This window comes from Zootoca vivipara, chromosome 1 (genome assembly GCF_965207765.1).
Source record: "Zootoca vivipara chromosome 1, rZooViv2.hap1.1, whole genome shotgun sequence".
NCBI classification, from domain to species: domain Eukaryota; kingdom Metazoa; phylum Chordata; class Lepidosauria; order Squamata; family Lacertidae; genus Zootoca; species Zootoca vivipara.
In genome coordinates, this window is record NC_142582.1 from 32,756,327 (window position 1) to 32,777,772 (window position 21,446).

At 43.1% G+C, this 21,446-nt stretch overlaps 1 long non-coding RNA gene across 2 annotated transcripts in view; it reads right to left on the minus strand.

Moving 5' to 3' along the window:
- Positions 1-5,204, minus strand: part of LOC118092835 (uncharacterized) — a 28,519-nt gene extending 23,315 nt beyond the window's left edge. The window contains exon 1 of one of the 2 annotated variants that reach the window (XR_015948039.1): positions 5,142-5,204. This is a non-coding gene — a long non-coding RNA (uncharacterized LOC118092835). Of the gene's footprint in view, positions 1-3,279; positions 3,487-5,141 lie in introns of those variants that run through there. The other variant, XR_004693573.3, reaches the window with a different exon arrangement.
- Positions 5,205-21,446: the final 16,242 nt, after the last annotated feature.

The following is a 21,446-nucleotide window of genomic DNA, read 5'->3' on the forward strand; positions in this document are numbered from 1 at the left end:
CCATTGGGGGAGGGCAGGACATGGAAAAAATGATATAGGGTACATTTATTTCACTTTCTTCTGTTTTCAGATTTTAAAACCTTGTTTCTGTTGTTTCATTTTCTTTGTTTTTCACTTGCCATTCTTACAGCCTGGATTAAAAATAGTAGTACGAGTAGTAGCAGCAGCTCTCTTTCCTCCTCCTTCACCTCCACCTTTGCTGAGTCAAGAAACTGCGGATGATTTTATCACTGCTATGCACACCCTGTCCAAACACTGTAACCATGGAGTACTTAAACAGGAGCATATAAAGACAGGGTAATTGTGAGCATAACATACTGTATATCATATTGTCAGACCAATTTCAGTGGGAATTTAGTCTCACATCAGCCAACGAAAAAACAAATGTGAGAATGCACAAAACAATAAAAGACTTGCATATTAAGCCAACAAGGAACAATATACCACCCAATCTGAAAAAACCCCAGTAGAAACCAAGAATAAAATGATGGGAGAGGTCATCAGACCAAAAGGGCTTGGTACAATTGGATTAAGACATTTCACCAGAATTTCCGGGGAGAGCCATGTGAGGAGGATGCAGTAGGAAATGCAAGTAAATAAGGCATTTTGCAGTAGAACCTGAAGTGCCTCTTTCAGAGGAAATAAGCCTTCAATTATTGAACTACCACCTCATTCCTAGGCCTCATCTTCACCATACATTTAAAGTAGTATTATGCCACTTTAAAAAGGCACGGCTTCCCCCAAAGAATTCTGGGAACTGTTGTTTGTTAAAGGTGCTGAGAGAGGTTCAGCTACAATTCTCAAAGTAGTTTAAAAGGCAGCCCCTCTTCCCTCAGGGAAGGCTGAGAACTGTAGCTTTGTGAGTGAAAAGGGGGTCTCCTAACAGCACAAATCCCCATTAACAAACTATAGGAAATAGTTCCTATAAGATGTCCCGCATTGAAGATCTGAGTGCATGGTTAGGTAAATATGGAGAAAGGTATCCTGCTCTTAGGCCTTGAAGGTCTTTAATGGTAAAAACCAGCACCTTGCAAGTGAAAATTAAAGACATTTATCGAAATAAAAGCATTCAGCACAGTAAAGCCATAGCACAAACTTCAAATCCAGTTCCTCTTAAACCACAGAAAGGATAAAATCCAATTTCCAAACATGAAAGTTCCCAGTTGGATTCAAAACTACATGAAACGTGTTAGTCTTTGCCATGGAGGACTCCCTACCCAGATTTGGATATTTTTAAGTCCACAAATTATACATTTTGCAAATTAAAAAAGGTCTCTGGAAGGACCGAAGATCAAACGGAAGACCCGCATATAGTTTGTTTACTTTAAAATGAAAGCAATCACCAAGCAAATGTATTAATATTTCAAAATATTGGGGGGGGCTCTCCATTAATCACTAGCTAATGAACTAGATACATCAGAATACCAAATATTCTCAAGTGTTATCTCTTTTCCATTGATCCTGCTGCAGTGCCATGGGTATATTGGCTGGAATGCTAAATAAACTTACTAAATAAAGAGTAAGGTCCATTAAACCCAATGAAATTTACTTCAGAGAAGCAGGCTTAAGATTGGGTTGCATGCCTTACTCTCTAGCTCTGATAGCTTCTTCCAAACTCCCCTTCTCCAACAACGGACAGATAAAAATAATAACGCTGTGGTATACTTCAAGCTACTGTTGGGTCAAAACAGGAAGTTGGCTGTTTTGAATCTTTCTTTGTGTTTTCAAGGAAGTGAATAATGGGCATGGAAAGAGGGGTGTTACCCTGCTGCTAAGGCAAACCAGCTGACACAACTTATCCCAGTCCATTGAGTAGGTTTCCCTCAAAACTATGGTTCTCAAGAAAACCTCCAGTAGGGTTAGGATTACAGCCTTAGATATCTGAAAGCTTGAATTGCCCCGAAGCCTCTTGGAGAAATGATGGTGCAACATGTTGATTGTGAGGGATATTTTTTTGTGTTGCCAACAAATACAACAGGCAGCTGAATGGCCAGTAGACTGTGACTCATATTTGAAACATGAGCATAACAGACACACACACACACACACACACACACACACACACACACAGAGATACAAACACATTGTAATGTAGCCCAAAGTGATGATTAATGTTTGCTTCTTTGTTGTGTCCTCTGCCATTTGTCATGGATGTACGTCATTCTGAAGAAAATGTATATAAAAAGCTAAACCAAAACTATTTATGATTATTGTTACTGTTAGGCTTGAAATACTTTTGCCGAATGTCATCAGCATGTATAAGCTCATTCCTGGCTTTTATGAAAAATGATGCACAGTCACAGTGGTTAGAAGAGGCTTGTGACTTGGGGCTTTACTCAGAAGGTCAGGCACAGGTTTGCCAACGTCTGAACTTTTATTTTTTATTTTTACAAAAAAAAATCTAGTACAGTGGTACCTCGGGTTACAGACACTTCAGGTTACAGACTCCGCTAACCCAGAAATAGTACCTCGGGTTAAGAACTTTGCTTCAGGATGAGAACAGAAATTGCGCAGCGGTGGAGTGGCGGCAGCAGGAGGCCCCATTAGCTAAAGTGGTGCTTCAGGTTAAGAACAGTTTCAGGTTAAGAACAGACCTCCAGAACGAATTAAGTTCTTAACCCGAGGTACCACTGTATCTGGATTGAGCTCTCTAGGAACCCAGAGTGGATACATTTCTAAAGCCAGGAGGTAGATCCAAGATAGTGTGGGTGACAGATGTCCCTGTTTTCAGTGGAGACATGTTGGAGGGTATGTGGATCAGTTCAGGAGTGAGCTCAACCAATGTTGTTGGGCCTGGGGGCTGAACCCAGCCAATTTTGCTATTTCTAGGGGCATACTTCAACATTTTCTTGCTGGCAGACCCAGGGATAGTGAAAGAAAAGCAAGCCAGAACTTTTTTGTTAGTTGATAACACTACTCAGTCATCTAGAGATGCTCCAGGAACCACTATATGCCAGTTTAGCTGCAAAGAAATTCCTCAGAGCAGGAGTTCCCTTACCCACCAGGCTGAAGGTATTAATTCCTCTCAGTGGTCTACTTCTGCACCTGCCATCTAAAAGGACACTGCTCTAGCCTAAAGCCTACAGCTCTCACACACAGTTCTCGGGATTGAATGGAAGACTATGCTGGTTTAGCGCAGAATGCACAGCATTGACAGGGACCATCTCTTTCTACCATGAATCTAGGCTATAGCTTTATAGGCCTCTTAGCAACACAATCCTATGGACGTTACTCAGAAGCAAGCCTCACTGAGTTTAGTGAGAGCTTATCCACACTTACCTTTTGCCCAACTTTTTCCAGGTAGAGGTCTGTGCTTTAACACTCCATGTCCAAGTGTGCGCCCCCACCCCAGCTCTCCCTGCTAAAAAAAACACTCTTTAAAGCTGAATCGGAGACAATTCAGGTGTTCCGCAAATTGACATTTGCTCTGATTGAGCTGTAAAAGTTCAGATTATTACTAGGAAAGCTCTGGAAGGGAGGGGAGGAAGCAGGGGCGCTTGTATACGGAGCTGCAAATCATTGACTGTGTCTGGAAAGAGCAGAGGAAAGGCAAGTGTGCATAAGTCTTCAGACTTACTCCCAGCTTGTAGCTGAAGGAACACCTCATTTTCCAGACATGTCAGTATGCTGACTTTTGGCTTAGATCCCATATTGATTCTTTAATCAGAAGCAAGAGGGCAATGGAATAAGTTACCTTTGGATACTGGTGACACCTGCCTTAGTAGTTTCCAGTAAGAGGTGTGCTCTCTCTCTCTCTCTCTCTCTCTCTCTCTCTGTGTGTGTGTGTGTGTGTGTGTGTGTGTGTGTGTGTGTGAATCTGTCCATACATGGTTGAAGACAACCAGTATTAAAAAAAATCAACACTTTACAGCTCCTGATGAGCTTGTCAGTTCCTTCCCCCAATGTTTATTTTAGGGATGCCAATTATTCTTCTGATGCTTTTCAAAAGTCTGATACTATGATTTTCTTTAAAAATGATAAAAATATAAGGGATTACATGGTTATTAGTTTATGTCATTACCCAAGGGCATTCAAATACAGTTAAATTATCCAGAGTGCACATAGCTGGACAGTCATTGAAGACCAACCGGTATGAAATACCACGCAAAGACGGAAATATACAGTGTCGGCCACAGGGAATTATGCTCTTTGCCGATTACCTTTCAGCCAAAGGGTTCAGTGTTCATTGGAATGTGGGGGACTCTTCAAATTATGTCATGATTTGTTATATCTTCCCTCTGTTCAAAACGTTTTGTGGGCTGTTACTTATGAGATTCAATGCGTTATCCAGAGAAGAAAGCTTGTTACTATGCACATAAGAAGGAACCTGCTGGATCAGACCAAAAGCCCATCTAGTCCAGGTTCCTGTTCTCCCAGTGGCCAACCAGATGCCTACAGAAGGCCGTCAAGCAGGACCTGAGTGCAGCAGCTCTCTCCCCACATTTTGATTCCCAGCAACTGCCCTACAGAGACCTACTGTCTCTGAAAGTAGAAGCGCAGCATAGCTGCCATGAGTCACAGCCTTTGACAACCCCGGCTTCCATGAATTTGTCTAACACTCTTTTAAAACCATTAAAGCTGGCAGCCATTGCTACATCTTGTGGGTCTGAATTTCATAGTTTAACTACTCACTGTGTAAAGAAGTTCTTTATTCTGTCTGAACTGAATCTTCCAATGTTCAGCGTCATCCCAATGGCCTCAGGCTCTGGTATTATTGGGGGGGGATGCGGGTGGCGCTGTGGTTAAACCACAGAGCCTAGGGCTTGCTGATCAGAAGGTTGGTGGTTCGAATCCCTGTGATGGGGTGAGCTCCCGTTGCTTGGTCCCTGCTCCTGCCAACCTAGCAGTTCGAAAGCACGTCAAAGTGCAAGTAGATAAATAGGTACCACCACAGCGGAAAGGTAAACAGCATTTCCATGTGCTGCTCTGGTTCGCCAGAAGGAGCTTTGTTATGCTGGCCACATGACCTGGAAGCTGTACGCTGGCTCCCTTGGCCAATAACGCTAGATGAGCGCCACAACCCCAGAGTCAGTCACGACTGGACCTAATGGCCAGGGGTCCCTTTACCTTTACCTTTACACACCATGCATAAATTTATATACTTCTATTATTTATTCTATACTTCTTCTATTTCCCCTTACCTTTTTTTCCTAAATAAAAGAGCAACCTTTCCTCTCAGATGAGTTGCTCATTTTGGTTGTCCTTTTTGCACCTTTTCCAGAACTTGTTCACTTATTCCAACTCTTTGCTTCCTGTCCCTTTACAAGTTACTGATTGATAATGAAATAACCTGAGCCCAAACTGCCATCGCAATTGCACTGCATTTTGGAATGTGATAAACCTGTTCGATACAAGACATGCCCAATTTTATCAGTATGGAGATCAAGAGTACATATTGTCAAACACTTCTTGGCAACTACAGCAGAGATCATGCTCCAATGCACCTGCTCTCTAGCAGTTAAAATATTAACCAGGGAAGGAGGGGTGGGGAAGAGACCCTGCCCCAATAAATGAAAACTCAAAAAGGCAACAAACTAACAAACTGGGGGGTGGGGGTGGGGGAAATGAAATGAAATGAAACCCAACGCCCTTTATAAATAATGGTGGCAACTAAAATTATGTGCAGCGTCCAAACATGGCGGTGGGGAAAGACTGAAGGCTCTTTCCTGGAGTCTGGAGATCCAAGGGGGCTGGGAACGCTGACCCGGCTGAAGTTGCAACCCCATTGCCTTGAAGGTGGAGGAGATGAGGCTAAATTGTAGATCAAAGCAAACAGTAACATTTGTTTTACATCCCTTCAGTCCTAAAATATGTGACACTAGAGTCTAAGGAACTGGAAGAAGCTTCTTTCTCAATGTCTCCAAGCCTCTCACAGTTCTTTCAGAGATGTTTCCTGTTGCATCGAGAAAAAGATATTCATAAATCTATTATGGAAAAGAGTGTGGACTACCTTATGAAACATGGGCGTAGGCAGGGGGCAGGGGGGCAGCTGCCCCCCCTAGAAGCAAAAAATTAATGTATTTTATAGACCATAACCAGCACTTTTCCCCTCCAAAAACTGAAGTGGAAAGGGCTTTGCTTTAGCGAGAGCAGCTCGGTCTCCGCTTGCTGGGTGTGGGGGGTGGGAACACAGCTGTAACAAAAACACATCAAATAAATAAAGCAAAGTGGCTATCAGTAGTTAAGCAGTTAAGACAATGGAGCAGATATCCCCAGGCAAGATTCGATAGCTGACCACTTCACCCTATTGTTCTTCAGTGGGAGTTGTTAATGAGCATTCAGGGATCGCATTAAGAGTTCTATTGGCGATTTAATGAGGTGCAGAGGATTCAATTTGACTAAGGTGGCTCTGCAAGGGTAAAAGGAAGTGAATAAGAAAAAAGGGGGGCTGTAGCTTTGATAGACACAGTGATGTTTATAAAAAGCAGTGGTGTTCCAGTCGTTTGAATAATATGGATTGGCTACAAGGTGCTCCTCCTTTATGCAGTTCTTCCACATATTGCTATCGGGTTGTTTCCATTTGAGCAAGAGGCAACATGCTCAGGATCATGTTGCCTCTGGCTGTTCTGGATACTACCTGGGTCAGCCATAACTAGAAAGAAAGCACACACCAAGTCATTCTGATTAAAATGCCAAGCTCCTAGCTGGATCTAATTGGCTCAGTACCTTCACATTACATCTCCCTATGGTTAATAAAAGAGGAAAAAAATCAGATGGCCAAATGAAGGAAGCTTAGGACCACTATCTGTAGTGTTATTTGTTCCTGAAAGAGAAGTTTCTGTGGAGGTGATGAGCCATTTCTCATCTCTTCCAAGGACCTTCCATATAGAACCCCATGATAAAGAATAAAGAATCAACTTTCTTTATTCTGTTCAGTGTACGTATATATGAGACTACTAGATGAGCACAAACAGAAGAGACGGTGTGAGATGTTATCAGCCTGGCTACAGAACAAAGCTGTACTTCTCATTTTCATCTGACTATATATACTAAATATAACAATCTGAAGTCCTTATGCACACCCGGAAGTATTTGAAATAAATGACATTTGTTATCAAAGACTTCAAGAAAGAACACACCAGTTAGGGAGCTAGACAAGAACTTTATTTTCTCTTCCTCAAATAAAGAACAGAACTACAGTAGAAAACTCCTGACTCCACCAAGTTAATTTCTGTGCCACCTAGTGACTAAACTATCTAACGACACTATCCACCCGGGACTTGCTTTAAAGGATAGCTGCTCATTTGACAATAGCAAAGATGGAAAATATATTTTTGAAGCAACACAATTAAAACCTGTCAACATTTTGCAAGCCTGTCAGTTTGGCATCTGATATAAAACTTAGAATTTACAAACCAGAATCCAAATGTGTCAGCAAAGCAGAAAAAACCCCTTTTTGCAAAATTATCCATAAAGGGTATGGCGAAAACCCCAGAGGGTGAAGTAACATGTTATACCACCCAGTGAAGTGGGAAAGAATGTTCCTTCCTCCCACATTCATTCTCGTTTCCTATCATAGACCTTGTCACACAACTTTGTCCCTTTGTCAGACTTGTCTGATGAAATTCCTGGTGTGACCTTGTAATTAATCATAACTGTATAAAAGCCCATCTTGACATAGTGTTAGGGTGTCGTTTTCTAGGCAAGTCCAATCTCACAATGATAAAGGGCCCTTTTGAATATTGTACCAGGCAAATGCTAAGGACTCAAAGCACTATCTGGCAGCATGGGGAAAATATCTCTTTAAGCTGAAGTGCTCTGGTAAATTGAGAGAAAGCATAGGGAAACTTTATTTTAACACATGCCAAGTTTAATATTCATGCCATAGATTTTCTGACCCCTTGCTGCTTCTGCACATAATAAACAAGTACTGTGTAATATTTAGAGTGTCAGACTAGAACCTGGGAAGCCGGGGTTCAAATCCCTACTTAGCCATAAAGCCCACTAGGTTACCTGTCTCCCTACCTACCTACCTAACAGGGTTGCTGGAAGGATGAAATGGAGATAACCATTTCTGCCACCTTGAGCTCCTTGGAGGAAAGGTGGGATATAAATGTAATATTAAAAATGTGCAGATTGTTGTTCTATCTAAGTTGCAAAACTCAAATATTGGTATGAGAGACTATGCCCACAGTCCCCTCTCTCCCAGAGCTCAGGGGCATAAATTGATCAGGACTTGCCTTACAAAGGAAGAACATATCATGCACAAGCAAGGCTAGACATACTTTTAATTCCTTTTCTCTATTTAGCTTGCGAGCAACCTTTCCTCGTTTGAAATATGAAGAAAATAAATACAAATTATGTTTTTAAAAGATGACCAACTGGTTTGGTTTTCTCTTAAGTCTTAGTTTACTCGAAACTGTGATTTGATATTATTTGCAACACTTTCCAAATTATTTTTAGTGTTTTGTGGTGATTATAATTATAGGTTACTTGAAATGCTTATCTTTGTATGTGTATGTCTTTTAGTAATTATTTTAATGACTTGGCAAAAGTCTAATGTCTCTCAGTAAGAAAAAAATATTGTGTGTGTGTGTGTGTGTGTGTGTTGCCTCTCCATATTTTAAAAGTATATTGTTTGCAATCCAATTTTTAATGGTAAATCAAATAACAAGCCAGAGTAGCAGAGAACAGCTAGGTTTCATAGAATTCAAGTGTGGTTTTTATCTCCATATTACATAGTGAAGATTGTGCATCGTCTTTGGGTAACCATGGGGACCATAAATCTTATGTAAATAACTACGAGGAAGGTGTAAACTTGGATTTTCATCTAAGGGATGATTTGAATTTCTCTGTGAACATGATTCACAGGGCGGTGCATTCTGTCAACAAGCCCACAAATTCATAAGACATTGCGTCAGTATATGCCTGAGATGGAGTGTTGCACAAGGACAGGAATATATCCAATCCTTTTAACATTAGTATATGGTTTAAAAGAACAGATAAGAGTTGCCCTAAGTAGACATCTGTGATGGCCTTCTACTCTCCACGTTCAACATTTGAGACACTTCTGAGTTTTGTTCAGAACATAGTAAGACTAGAGAGCCGTGTATGACAAGAGATCACACCTACATTCCTTGATTCAGGTTGCAATCCTAAACGAACTTACCTGGGATGGGGCAGAAATTTGATACAGTTCCCATTTAAAGGTGATTCTACCAAATTTTCCAAAACACTATATGTACCGAAGCACAGTCATTCTTTCACGTTCTCACTTCTCTGAATTTCGCAATGCATATATTGGTGAAAATAACATTAAAATGCATTTTCATATGGGGAAATTGCATTAGAACATAGAATACTTGAACTGGAAGGCAGCTTATGGCTCATCTGATCCAAACCCCTGCAATGCAGGAATGACAGCTAAAGAATCTCTGACAGGTGGCCATCTCTGTTTTAAAACTTCCAATAAATGAGAGCCCATCGCCTTCTGAAGGAGTCCGTTCCACTGCTGAACAGCTGTTACTGTCAGAAAGTTCTTCCTGATGTTTACTTTAAATGGGATTTCAGTGGCATCCATCCTCCATCTTGGCTCATCTTTTTCCTAGCTTACCTTCTATGTCAAAGGCTTTCCTTATACAGTGGTACCTCTACTTACTAATTTAATGCGTTCCGACCGCACATTCGTAAGTCGAAAAAAATTGTAAGTTGAATCCCATAGGAATGCATTGGGAGAAAAAATTGTAAGTCGAAGCAACCCTATCTAAAAATTTGTAAGTAGAAAAAATCCTATCTAAAACACATCCAAGATGGCGGACGGAGCTCCGTTCGTAAGTAGAAACATTCGTAAGTAGAGTTATTCGTAAGTAGAGGTACCACTGTAAAAGGGTAAGTCATTAATTGAATACGTGTTGCAACAGTCGAAACTTATGAAGTTATGAAGAGTTCAGTCTTCTGCGGATGAATCCAGACTTTCCCTTCCTTTTAGGGACTCCCGGGTGTAAAAGTGTGCGAGATCTCTGAAGCCAACGACATACTTAATTAGCCATCCATGAGCTTGTGTGTAAACTACAACTGTTCACACTTTCTCCTCTTTCATCTTTGAAACTGATGCTATGGGACAGACGCCGGAGTAAGGAAATGTCATCTTCTTTTTCCTTCTTCCATCTGAAGAGCTGGATTGCTATGACAACCACAGTACACTTCAGTCTGAAGGCTTTACAACATAAATACATTTATGCGCAAGTGTTTCCTGAGAGGAAGCTTAGGATGATACAAGATTCATTTTTATTATGCAACATCCTTGTTCAAGGCCTTGATTTCAATCAGAAAGCTCTTCTGAAAGGGTCCCAGTGAGCATGGAACAAGGAGACATGAGACTGAACTTAGATACTTCACAAAATTAACTAGAGAAGTGACATATAAAGGGCTGCATTGTATGGGCTTTCCTGAGTACTTCTTGTGGTGTGGATTCATACTGAATGCCATCTGATAAAAGTCCATGGAATCTGGTTTTGTGCCGAATATATTGCAAAGAGTAGAACCTTGAGTTGCGGATGTAATCCATCCCAGAGGCACGTCCATAACTTGAAGCATTTGCATCCAGAAGTGCCGTGTCTGCGCATGGCGCAATTTAGCACTTCTGCGCATGTGCGAACGGCGAAACCGGGAAGTAACCCGTTCCGGTACTTCTGGGTTGCCGCGGGATGCAAGACGAAAAAGCGCAACCTGAAGCGGACGCAACATGAGGTACGACTGTATTGTTGTTTTAATATCTGTTGTACGCTACCCTGAGCTCAATTTAGAGGAAGGGCGGTGAAAAGACACCGTTAATAAATAAAATAATAACAATAAAAAAATAACCAAGGATGCTTCCCAAATTCTTCTTATCTGAATTGCTCGGTGGATTTTGGAATCCCCTTAAAGTGTAGCAAAATGTTTGTATTTTAACAGGATTATTACAATGTTATTGTCAAGGACATCTGGTTTGGCATCTCTGTCGACAGTCACTCAGCTTGTGGGCTGCAGTGGGGTAGGAGAAAAGATGGGGATAGATAGGGTCCCTACCCTGCAGAAAACCCCAGGAGGTCTCTTGTGGCTGTATACAAAGCAACACAAAACTATGCGCAGAGGGGTTCTAATGACGACAAGAGCAGCTCAGCAAATTTCTCCAAAAGTAAAAGACACCCTGGAGACCTGAAGATTCTTGGGAGTCTAGGGGGTGGGGTGGGGAGGGGAGAAGCATCAGTTATTTGGTTGCCTGAGTAAAAATGGTTTAGGTGTCTGAAAGATGGCTTGCCTTGTAAGAATGACTCTTGGGATACTATTCACATGTTCAAATGCAGCTAAGGATGTAGCAGGATATGTATTATAAAACACTGGATTCTCCCAGAATAACCCTAAAAAATAAATGAGAAAATGCCCATGGACTCACTTCCAGCTGCAGATTCTCCACTGATCCTATCTTTATTTTCATGGCATTATGCTCTACATGTGTTATACCCTCAAAAACCATTTTCTCATCCACTTTTTTAATTAAATCATGAACTGGGGTGCTCTACAAATCTTGGAGAATATATTGGGAATTATTAAAATACATATTGGGTGTAAATCACCATGTAAGGGTGAGATATCTCATGAGATATAGCCCTGGGTTTTTTATACATATAAAGTACAGCTGTACCTTAGGTTTTCGAACAGCTTAGATCACAAACAACTTGGAACTTGAATGCCGCAAACCCAGAACTGGTGTTCCGGTTTGCGAACTTTGCCTTGGAAGCTGAAAGTCCAGTGTGGCTTCCGTAGCTTCCGATTGGCTGCAGGACACTCCTGCAGCCAATCGGAAGCCACGCCTTGGTTTCCAAACGTTTCTGAAGTCGAACGGACTTCCGGAACAAATTATGTTTGAAAGCCAAGGTACGACTGTATATTTCATCAATATCAATACTTCTTATTTTGAGCCTCTACGTTCCTCTGAGGCATATTTCCTACTATATTAGAAATATATGAATTGCTTCCAAAAATTAGAAATAGCCTTCAGACGTATGTGATTTTACAGATGATAGAATGCCGTAAACATTTAATTTGCTCTTGGTATCTGCAATGACATATCATCCATAATGTAGAACTGAAGCATTAACAGCAGGCTGCAGCTGGACCATTTAATTCTATTTCTCTTTGGAATAATTTAGTTTATTTGAGCTAATCCAGCATGGTGTTTCAATAACATCCTCATTTTAACAAACTCATCCGTTATTATTATTTTTAAAAAGCCTGCAAATTCAAATTACCTTATGCAACTGAACATCTTTATTCTGAAGCTGCATTTGTGTATATTTATATAAAGGTTAACGTCACTGATTTCACAGAAACATTCCTCTGTAACTCTAGAACACGCACCCCCAAACTGCGACCCTCCAGATGTTTTGGCCTACAACTCCCATGATCCCTAGCTAACAGGACCAGTGATCGGGGAAGATGGGTATTGTAGTCCAAAACATCTGGAGGGCCGAAGTTTGGGGGTGCCTGATCTAGAACAGGGGATGCCTGATCTAGAACATTGGAGAACCCTGTGGCCCTGCAGATGTTGGACGCCAACACCCATCAGCCCCAGTCAGCTTGGCCAACAGTTAAAGCTGAATAGAGGTGGAGTTCAACCACATATTCTGGGACACAGGTTCTCCATCCCTAGTCTAGAATAGCCAGGAAGAGACCTGAGGAGGGAGAGTAGATTCCTACTGCAATCAAAGTATGTGGGGCATTTATTACATAGTTTGCCCTTGAGTGCAAGCTTTTTCTGTTATATATTGCCCAGTAGTGGGGGTCTGACCCAGGACCCTGGTGCATAGCTGCCAAGTTTTCCCTTTTCTCGCGAGGAAGCCTATTCAGCATAAGGGAAAATCCCTTTAAAAAAGGGATAACTTGGCAGCTATGCCCTGGTGTGGAGAAAAGAAATATTTGACCCATTTCCCCACACTGTGATCCTGGATCTGGATCAGGTGAGGGGGTTCACGCTTGCAGTTTGCATTGAACACTGCTGTGTGCATTGACAACAGTGCACCAACCCCCCACCCCCGAAATAGTGATGTGTACAGCTGAATTTAGATTTCTTGTGTTTGTGATGTTTAACCAGTACACAGGAAGCTGCGCATAGCAGTAAAACAATGCACTAATAATTTTGATGCAACGCATGATCACATCAAGATTAGTTTGAAGAATGGTAGGGTTGCACTCCTTTATCAATATATGTGCAGAACAGGAAAAACCCACACATGAATTGAAGGAACTGAAAGCCTGTGTAAAAATCATCTTTATATAAAGCTGCTTATCAGAATGAAAGGACTAAACTTTCTGCAAACAGTGAAGGGTCATTCATTGAACCAAGGTCTTTGGAAATTTGCCATTTGAAAGTAGCTTCAGTCAGTTACGACCGCAATGGCAGTTCACATTATATTTTGCAATTTGTCGACATATACCCCAAAATAGGAACCGCCCAGGTAAATTTATATATGGGTTGTTCTTTCGCACAGAACCAGCTTTCTGCTAGGATGGTACCAAATCCATTGGAAGAAAGATCCATGTTTATTTGGGCTGCATCTTTCCCTGCCTCAGTAATGTGGGCTTGAAGTGGCTTAGGGTGCCATCCCATGTTGTTGTTGTTTTGACAGACCTATAAACATCTGTCAGGGACTGGGCAGAGGAGAAATGATGGAGACCGCCTCCCCATCCTGACCCTCCCAGGGAGGAGGAAGTGGAATAGAATCATAGAATCATAGAGTTGGAAGAGACCACAAGGGCCATCCAGTCCAACCCCCTGCCAAGCAGGAAGATGGTATAGATTTACAACAGTGGTTTGCGGGATGTCACAGCTCAGAGGCCGATGAAGGGGAAAGTTGGGAAATAATGGGAGAGGAGGAGGAGCAGGCAGAACCAGAATGGCAGCTGGTTGACACGGTGTCATTAGAAAGCATTCCAGACCCTCCATCTCCCAGAACCCGGCGACATAGCTGCCAAGTTTTCCCTTTTCTCGCGAGGAAGCCTATTCAGCATAAGGGAAAATCCCTTAAAATAAGGGATAACTTGGCAGCTATGCCCGGCGAGCCTTAAAAGTAGGAGAGCAAAGAGCTCAAAGACAGAGGGCACTGAGCAGCACCCATAGAGTAGATGATGAGGATGACGAGTGAGGAAGTGGGAGAGAAGGGGGGTGGAGATTTGCTTGGGACAATGCCATTATCCAAGAGGTTGGGTTCTATATCCTATCTCTGTAAAGCTTGAAATAAAAAAGGATGGTAAGAAACTTTTCCTTGCCCTTGTCTGGGCAACTAGTTGGGAGCTGCTGACAGCATCCTGACACCATCACACTTATTTTCTATTTGTCTCATTTTGATCTTTCCTAACCATTCCACTTGCTTTTCTTGGCCACTTTGGGCCCTGGGTTGCACTACACCAAAGCCAACTGACACTGCTGGGCATATATGTGAAGGTCATCTAGTTCCATCCAGTAGCTACCAAACCTGAAGGGAGAATTCTTACCTGGTTCATAACATAGTAGTCCCTTTACTGTGAACAGCTCTTTGTCTAACCCAGTGATGGCCAAACCTGGCCCTCCAGCTGTTTTGGGACTACAATTCCCATCATCCCTGACCACGGGTCCTGTTAGCTAGGGATGATGGGAGTTGTAGTCCCAAAACAGCTGGTGGGCCATGTTTGGCCACCACTGGTCTAACCCAATGCACACTCACCAGTTTCAAAGAAGTTTTCTTGAATTTCAGCAATGGATGTTTTCAGTAAATTGTTCTCTAGGTTTCATCAATCTTTTAATTAACTTTAACTGACTAACTGTAATTAACCCAAAACAAAAGTGAAATGATCTGGGAACTATACCAGCGGTGGGGGAAATCCTTATGAATAGGCTATGTATGAGAGGGCTGCATTTAGCATGTAACAGTTCTATTATTTTTCATAGCATTTGGAAGCAAAAATAATGGCTTCGTATCCCATCAGGATCCCCTACTTGAGCAGACTCCTTTTGGGGGGGGAAATAGTTTTAATTAAAACTTCCACCAGAAATTCCTGGTGGATTGTGCTCATTATCGGTATAAATACATCCATACAAGAAAGCGCAAGAATGATATTCCTTTGTTTGCAGATTTCGGGAGAATGAAAATTAGGTTTACAATGACACCCCTGTAGCGCTCTTTCTTACGGAACGACTGCAGCCCCTTCATTATTTAACTTAAATGATACAGAAAGAAATAAGTGTAATAATGAGCAAGTGCAATGTTTTTCTTAAAAAAAATATAGTTTCCACCTGAACGCTTTTGTGATTGGCACTGGGTGGATATAGGCAGAACTGATTATGCTAATTTTAGATGCAAATGAAGAGGCAGTCAATCTCATACTACAGGCACTTTTATCAGTGAGTTTATTAGGCCTACAAGAAATCTTCACACAAATTACTGAGCCACGAGGGGGTGGGAAGAAAGCTGGGCCATGCAGACTTTTGTATAAATACCGTGTTTCCCCTTTTTTAAGACACTGTCTTACAACTTTTTTTCCTCAAAAAAACACACGGTGGCTTATTTTCAGGGGGTGTCTTTTTTTTAAAGTGCCGGTACAACTGGGTCCCACTGGCTCAGGATGCTTGGCGCTCTCTTCCGCGCGCATTTTCTGCCTCTTCTATTGTCTCCGTTTCCCCTCCTCCCCATCCTAAATCAAGGGCTCTCCTTCCTTGGAGGCTTCTAAGCAGAGGCTGGGTGGCCACCTACCTAGGAGACAGACGTGCACACGGGGGGGGGGGGCTTCACTCTGTGAGGTGGATTTAAACCTCGTAGGATGCCGGAGCAGGAGGCATACACGAAGCTGCCCACCGTCATGTTGGTGTAGGTGGTACTGCGCTGGTCGCAGTCGAAGCACTTGCGGTTGGGTGGGAGCACTGGGAGGCTGCTCATCTCCCTCAGCAGCTTTAGGTGCTTCTCCTCCTGCTTCGGCTTGGCGCTCGCCGCCATGGCTTCGAAGGCGGCGGCGGCCGGGTGTGTGCGCGCGTGGAGGAATAGAGGCTGCTCCCCGGGGGCTCTCACGCTGGCCGGGGAATGAGGAGGGAGGCTGGAACCCGTCCCGCTCTGAGACGCTCGTGAGGGAAGCGCGAGGGGGACCGATGGAAGGAAGGGGAGGGGGAAAGGGAAGGAGGGGGAGAGGAGCGGCGTCAGCTCTCGGCGAGGAGGCCAGGGCAGCTGAATGACGAGCCAAAGAGGAACCTGTGCGGCACCTTTTCTCTGTTGGGGGGGGGGAGAGACGCGATCACAAACATACAGAGAGAGACAGACGCACACACGGGGGGGAGAGAGAAAGACGCGCACGCGCACACAGACAAAGAGACGGACACACACACAGAGAGAAAGTGCAGCGCTGCTTCGCGCTTTGTCAGCGCTGCAGCCGCCGCCACTTCCGAGCACCAACCCGACCTGGCAGGCTTCCTCCTCCTGCCATGGCCGGCATTGCAGGAGCTGGGTCCTGCTGCCTTGTGCCCTTGGTGCTCCATGTGGCACTGCTGCACGCTTCCGGGCACCGACCCAACCCGGCAGGCTTCCTCCTCCTGTTGCGGCCGCCATGCTGGGTCCCGCTAGCTGGCTGGGGCACTCGGTGGTCTTGCTCCGCACGTCGCGGAAGTATGGCTTATTTTCGGGGTATGTCTTACATTTCTCAAACGATTAAAAACCCTGCCATGCCTTACTTTTTGACTACGTATTAAAAAAGGGGAAACACGGTAGTCGTCAATGCAGGTTATTCACCACACATTTGGCAAAAACAAAAGATGAAGAAAACTGAGTTCTTCTCTACATTGAAAATGAAATTGTTTTCCTTACAGATCTTGTACATTGACCACAGTTGCCCCAGGTATATGTCGTATGAGAGTTTCACCAAGATGGGCTTTGAATTACTGTATTTCAAAACTTTTTTTTCAAACATTTTGAGCATGAACAAGTTCTTTTCAGAGGGTTCCTTTCAGCAACCCTCACTATATTTCTGAGATTTACTATTCTCTAACAAACGCCCACCATTTTGACAGTTGAGGGTAGCGGTAACCCTTAAGAAACCTTATACCATTAGGGGTACTGGGGAAGCATACTTGGCCTGGGTGCTTTGTCCCGTTTTATGTAGTAGCAGTAGTTTGATGCTGGGCATTTGTCTCAGAAGCCTCAAGGTGACGTACATGTTAGGGTCCTGGAAGGAAAGTGATTAGCGATGGGCTCAAATTCCCACATGTGTTTTGAGGCAAGGTTGTTTTGTGCAAAGTACTCCCTCTGTGTACAAAATGACATTTCTCTGTGGTTTCCATCAATTCATTTCCCCTTTGTGACCACTAAGTGTACATAACATGAGACCACAGAGAGAGGGACTTGCTTGGTAGGGACACGGGAGAGGGCCTTCTTGGTGGCTGCTCCCAGACTTTGGAACTCCCTTCTTGGCTCGCTTCTTGTTGACCTTTCAACGGCTGGTGAATACTTTCTTTGGGGAACTGACTGCTTTTATTGAGGGAGCTGGTGCTGTGCTGTTCTTGTTGTGAGTGTCTATATGTTTTAAATCATAGATTTATTCTAACCCCCTGCCAAGCAGGAAACACCATCAAAGCATTCTTGACATATGCCTGTTGAGCCTCTGCTTAAAGACCTCCAAAGAAGGAGACTCCACCACACTCCTTGGTAGCAAATTCCACTGCCAAACAGCTCTTACTGTCAGGAAGCTCCTTTGGCCACAATTCCACTTTGTTTTGGGCATTCTGCCAGAATATCTCCACTGGCACAATAGTTCTAATAGGGAAGTGTTCCACTAACATAGCCAGGGTTTTCCGTTAATGTATTTTTTTGTCTGTCTGCAGAGTATCTTGTATTGTCTGCAGAGTATCTTGTATTGTATCCACATAGCAGTCATTCTGCCAAATCCTACAGCTCCTCGATCAACAGATCTTCAGTACAGGATTACAGCCTTAGAGCGTGCACGCGCGCACACACACACGCACACACACACAATGTATGAAAAGACTAAGGACTTCAATAGGTATATGGTTGGAAAAGTACAGGCATTGCTAGACACCTTTGGAACTAGAAAATAAATATGAATTTACCTTTAAGTAGCTCTTAACATTTCAATACTTCATAGGATTTTTATGTTTCAGTACAAGGAAGAATAAAGCGCCCTGTCTATATACATTGAGCTTTCCACATTCCATAGCATAATCTGGTGCCAACATTTTTGCCGTGTAACTTACATAACTAGGGGGGTGGGAATATCACCAGACAGATCTGGTAATGCAATACCTGAACATTCTTTCCTTCACAGATCACACTTGCCTGGGCTCTGCTCAATCTAGATGGAAAACTGAACTGGGACCAAGGAACGGACGTGTGCCAACACAAACCATTGGCTGCATATCCTTCCTCTACCGGTGTGCGCATTCCTGATGCCCTGAAAGATGGACACACCCTGCACTTGCAATATGCTGAAAACGATCTTTGGCGTCCTGAAGCTGAAATGATTGAAGCGGGGTTGAAAAGGCAAAGGAAAGCCTTCTGTTAGCTCTTTGTTCTGGGAACAACCATCTCCCCTCCACACACAACTCAAGTTTAAAAAGAATGAAAGAAATCTCCAGAACAATTGGCATTAAAATAAAGGAAGGACAGCTTTCTAAGGAAGGCGGGATCAACAGCCAGGGCCTTGCAACAGTCCTACTGTTAGGGAAAGTGAGGTGGCTGCCTCAGGCACCTGAATTTGGGAGTCATGAAAGGGCAGAAAATAGTTATTGGTAAGTACTATATTTTGACTCCCAGAAGGTGCTTGTGTGATTTTTTTTGCCTCGGGTGCCAAAATTGGCCAGCCTTGAATACAGTGCACGTTGAATTGGGCCTGGGCAAGAGAGATGCATTTACTGTTCTGCCTTGGGCAAGAAAATGCCTCTGTAGTAACTGTTATCATCCTCTTGGGAGCATTTGAAGCACTTTCACAGAATTATTTCAGCAATTTCCACTATAACTTTGTACAACAGGCACACAAGAACATAGGAAGCAGCTTCATACGTCCAAGTCAATTTGTCCATTTAGCTCAGATTTGTTCTGCTATCCTGTCCGGCAGCAGCGCTCCAGGGTTTTACTCAAGGGATATTCTCAACCCAACCTGGAGAGGTTGGAGATTGAGTCAGGATATTTCTGCAGGCAAAGCAGATGCTCCACCACTTGACTCATGTTGCAACACAGAACCCAAAGTAAGAAATTATAAGGTAAGATTTGAGGCATACAGTAGTTGCCACCCTAGGTGAACAGTAGCCTCCTTTAAATGTTCACATTACAGAGGGAATCCTCTTTTGTTTATTTCAAGCATAATGTCCGGGGCATTTTCAGATTCACATCAGTGATTTAAGTGAGAGATCCTCCCCTACGTTGAAGAGGATACAGTGGAACCTCAAATTTAATTCATTTTGGAAGTCCGTTCGACTCCCAAAATGTTAGAAAACCAAGGCGCAGCTTCCGATTGGCACAAGTGCCCCGTAAACAATAGCCAACAACTGCATCGGATGTTCAGCTTCCGAAAAATGTTCGGAAACCAGAACACTTACTTGCAGGTTTTCAGCATTCATGAGCCGATTTGTTCATCAGCTAAGCTGTTTGAGAACCAAGGTTCCACTGTACATTTCTGGAGTTGGACATCGAACATTTAGGAAAAGGGGAAAGGTCCATTCATACTACACAGACAACAATTGGTAGCACAGAAAGTACCAGGCAGAAAAGGAAAAAAGAATGCATGGTGGAGAGAAAAAACTACATAGCACTAGTTCCCTCAGCAAGAAACACAGCTGCATAGCCAAGGGATGTGAGCATCAATTGCATAGATAAATGCAAGCACAGAGAGGCAAGAAGCACCATTGACCCAATAGAATATGCCAGACTAAGGGCAGAACGGGCATCTCCATATACATCAATGCTTCCATGTGATCCTACTTTGGCTGTGAGTCTGGGTGCCCTCAGTGCCCCTGGAAGGAATGGTAGGGAATGCTGTCAGTCTCAACGCAAAGCTTGCCACCACATAAAAAAAATCTTAGTGATAAGAAACCAGAAGATGAAACGAGAGGTACTAAATGTCTCCAAACCTATGGAGCCATCCCCTCTCCCCTAGCAATCATGTGCAGGACCACATTTGTAATCACACTGCCTACCCAACCCACATTTTTACAGTGGTGTTTGATGGGGATCCAAAATGCTGCAATGCCACTGGTACACATAACTGACAGACCATAGGCAGGGAACCAATATACTGTATGTAGAATTTCAAAACACCATTTTAGTGGCCACAGCCATTACATGTGACTTTAGTCACATACAGCGGGTATGTGAATCAGCTGTAAGCGTCACGGGCATGAAAAGAATGATGCTTCAAGAGAAATGATCAGGAATCATATGTGCTCAGTAACAACAATGGCATAAAAGACTTATTTCCTGATCCTGAGGAGGAAGGGAGACAGCAGTCTTTGCATTGTGCAACATTTTAGTATAACTGGACCTAGAAAAGGGCTGATTACATTGACATGAGAGGCACTTCCTGGATAGGTGGAGATTACCCAGTTTTCCTTATCTTAGCAAAGTTCATTCTTCTCATTTATTTTTGGGCAAATCTGCCAAACAAATTTTTCTCCCTCTTTTATCTGAAAATAGCTGAAGAGTAACCATTTCACACACTTCGCCAGTTTGAGAACTGTTTTCCCATTCTAAGCTACTGCACTGATTGAATTCATTTTATTCTTTCCCTTTCCTCAGCTTATAAAGAATATATTTTGTCTCACTTTAAGCGTAACCAAGCTTGGGCTTTGCCAAACAGCTACACAGGAGGACCACATCCACTGTGGGAATAGCAAAACATTGTAACAAAACAACAACAACAAAGAGTCTGATGACACTTTAAGGGCCAGCAAATTTACCAAAGGAGAAGCTTTCAGAGACTTTATCAGAGGGTGATGGTATCAGATTACACTGCTGTATCTGATGGTCACAGTTCCTTAAGAGATCCGTGGTGCTCCTTTCACTTTAAAATATCTGCAACGTCTCCTCCCCCTTGGAATCCCTTTCCCAAACACAACATCCTCAGAGCTTGTCCTGTTTGGCTTGTAGCCTTTTCTACCACCACCATGAGCACTCCCCCCCATCAAGTAAATAAATAAAAATACTTAACTAATGCAGGACCCTAGGTCAACTGGGCAAGAGTTGCACTCCTACCGGTAGTTCATCAGCATTTTTCTGAAACACCCTCCTCACTATAAGGATGGGGCTTGGTTGCATGCATGCATGCATGTACATTTCAGCACATGATTCTCTTTCCAAAGCGGTTTACCCCAACACTCTGATTCCAAGGAAAACCCCACTTTGCTTCAAACCCTTCCATGTGCAGTCGTGGGCGTAGCTGCCCTCCACCCCACCCCCAAATCAAGTAAATAAATAAAAATACTTAACTCACTGACCAGT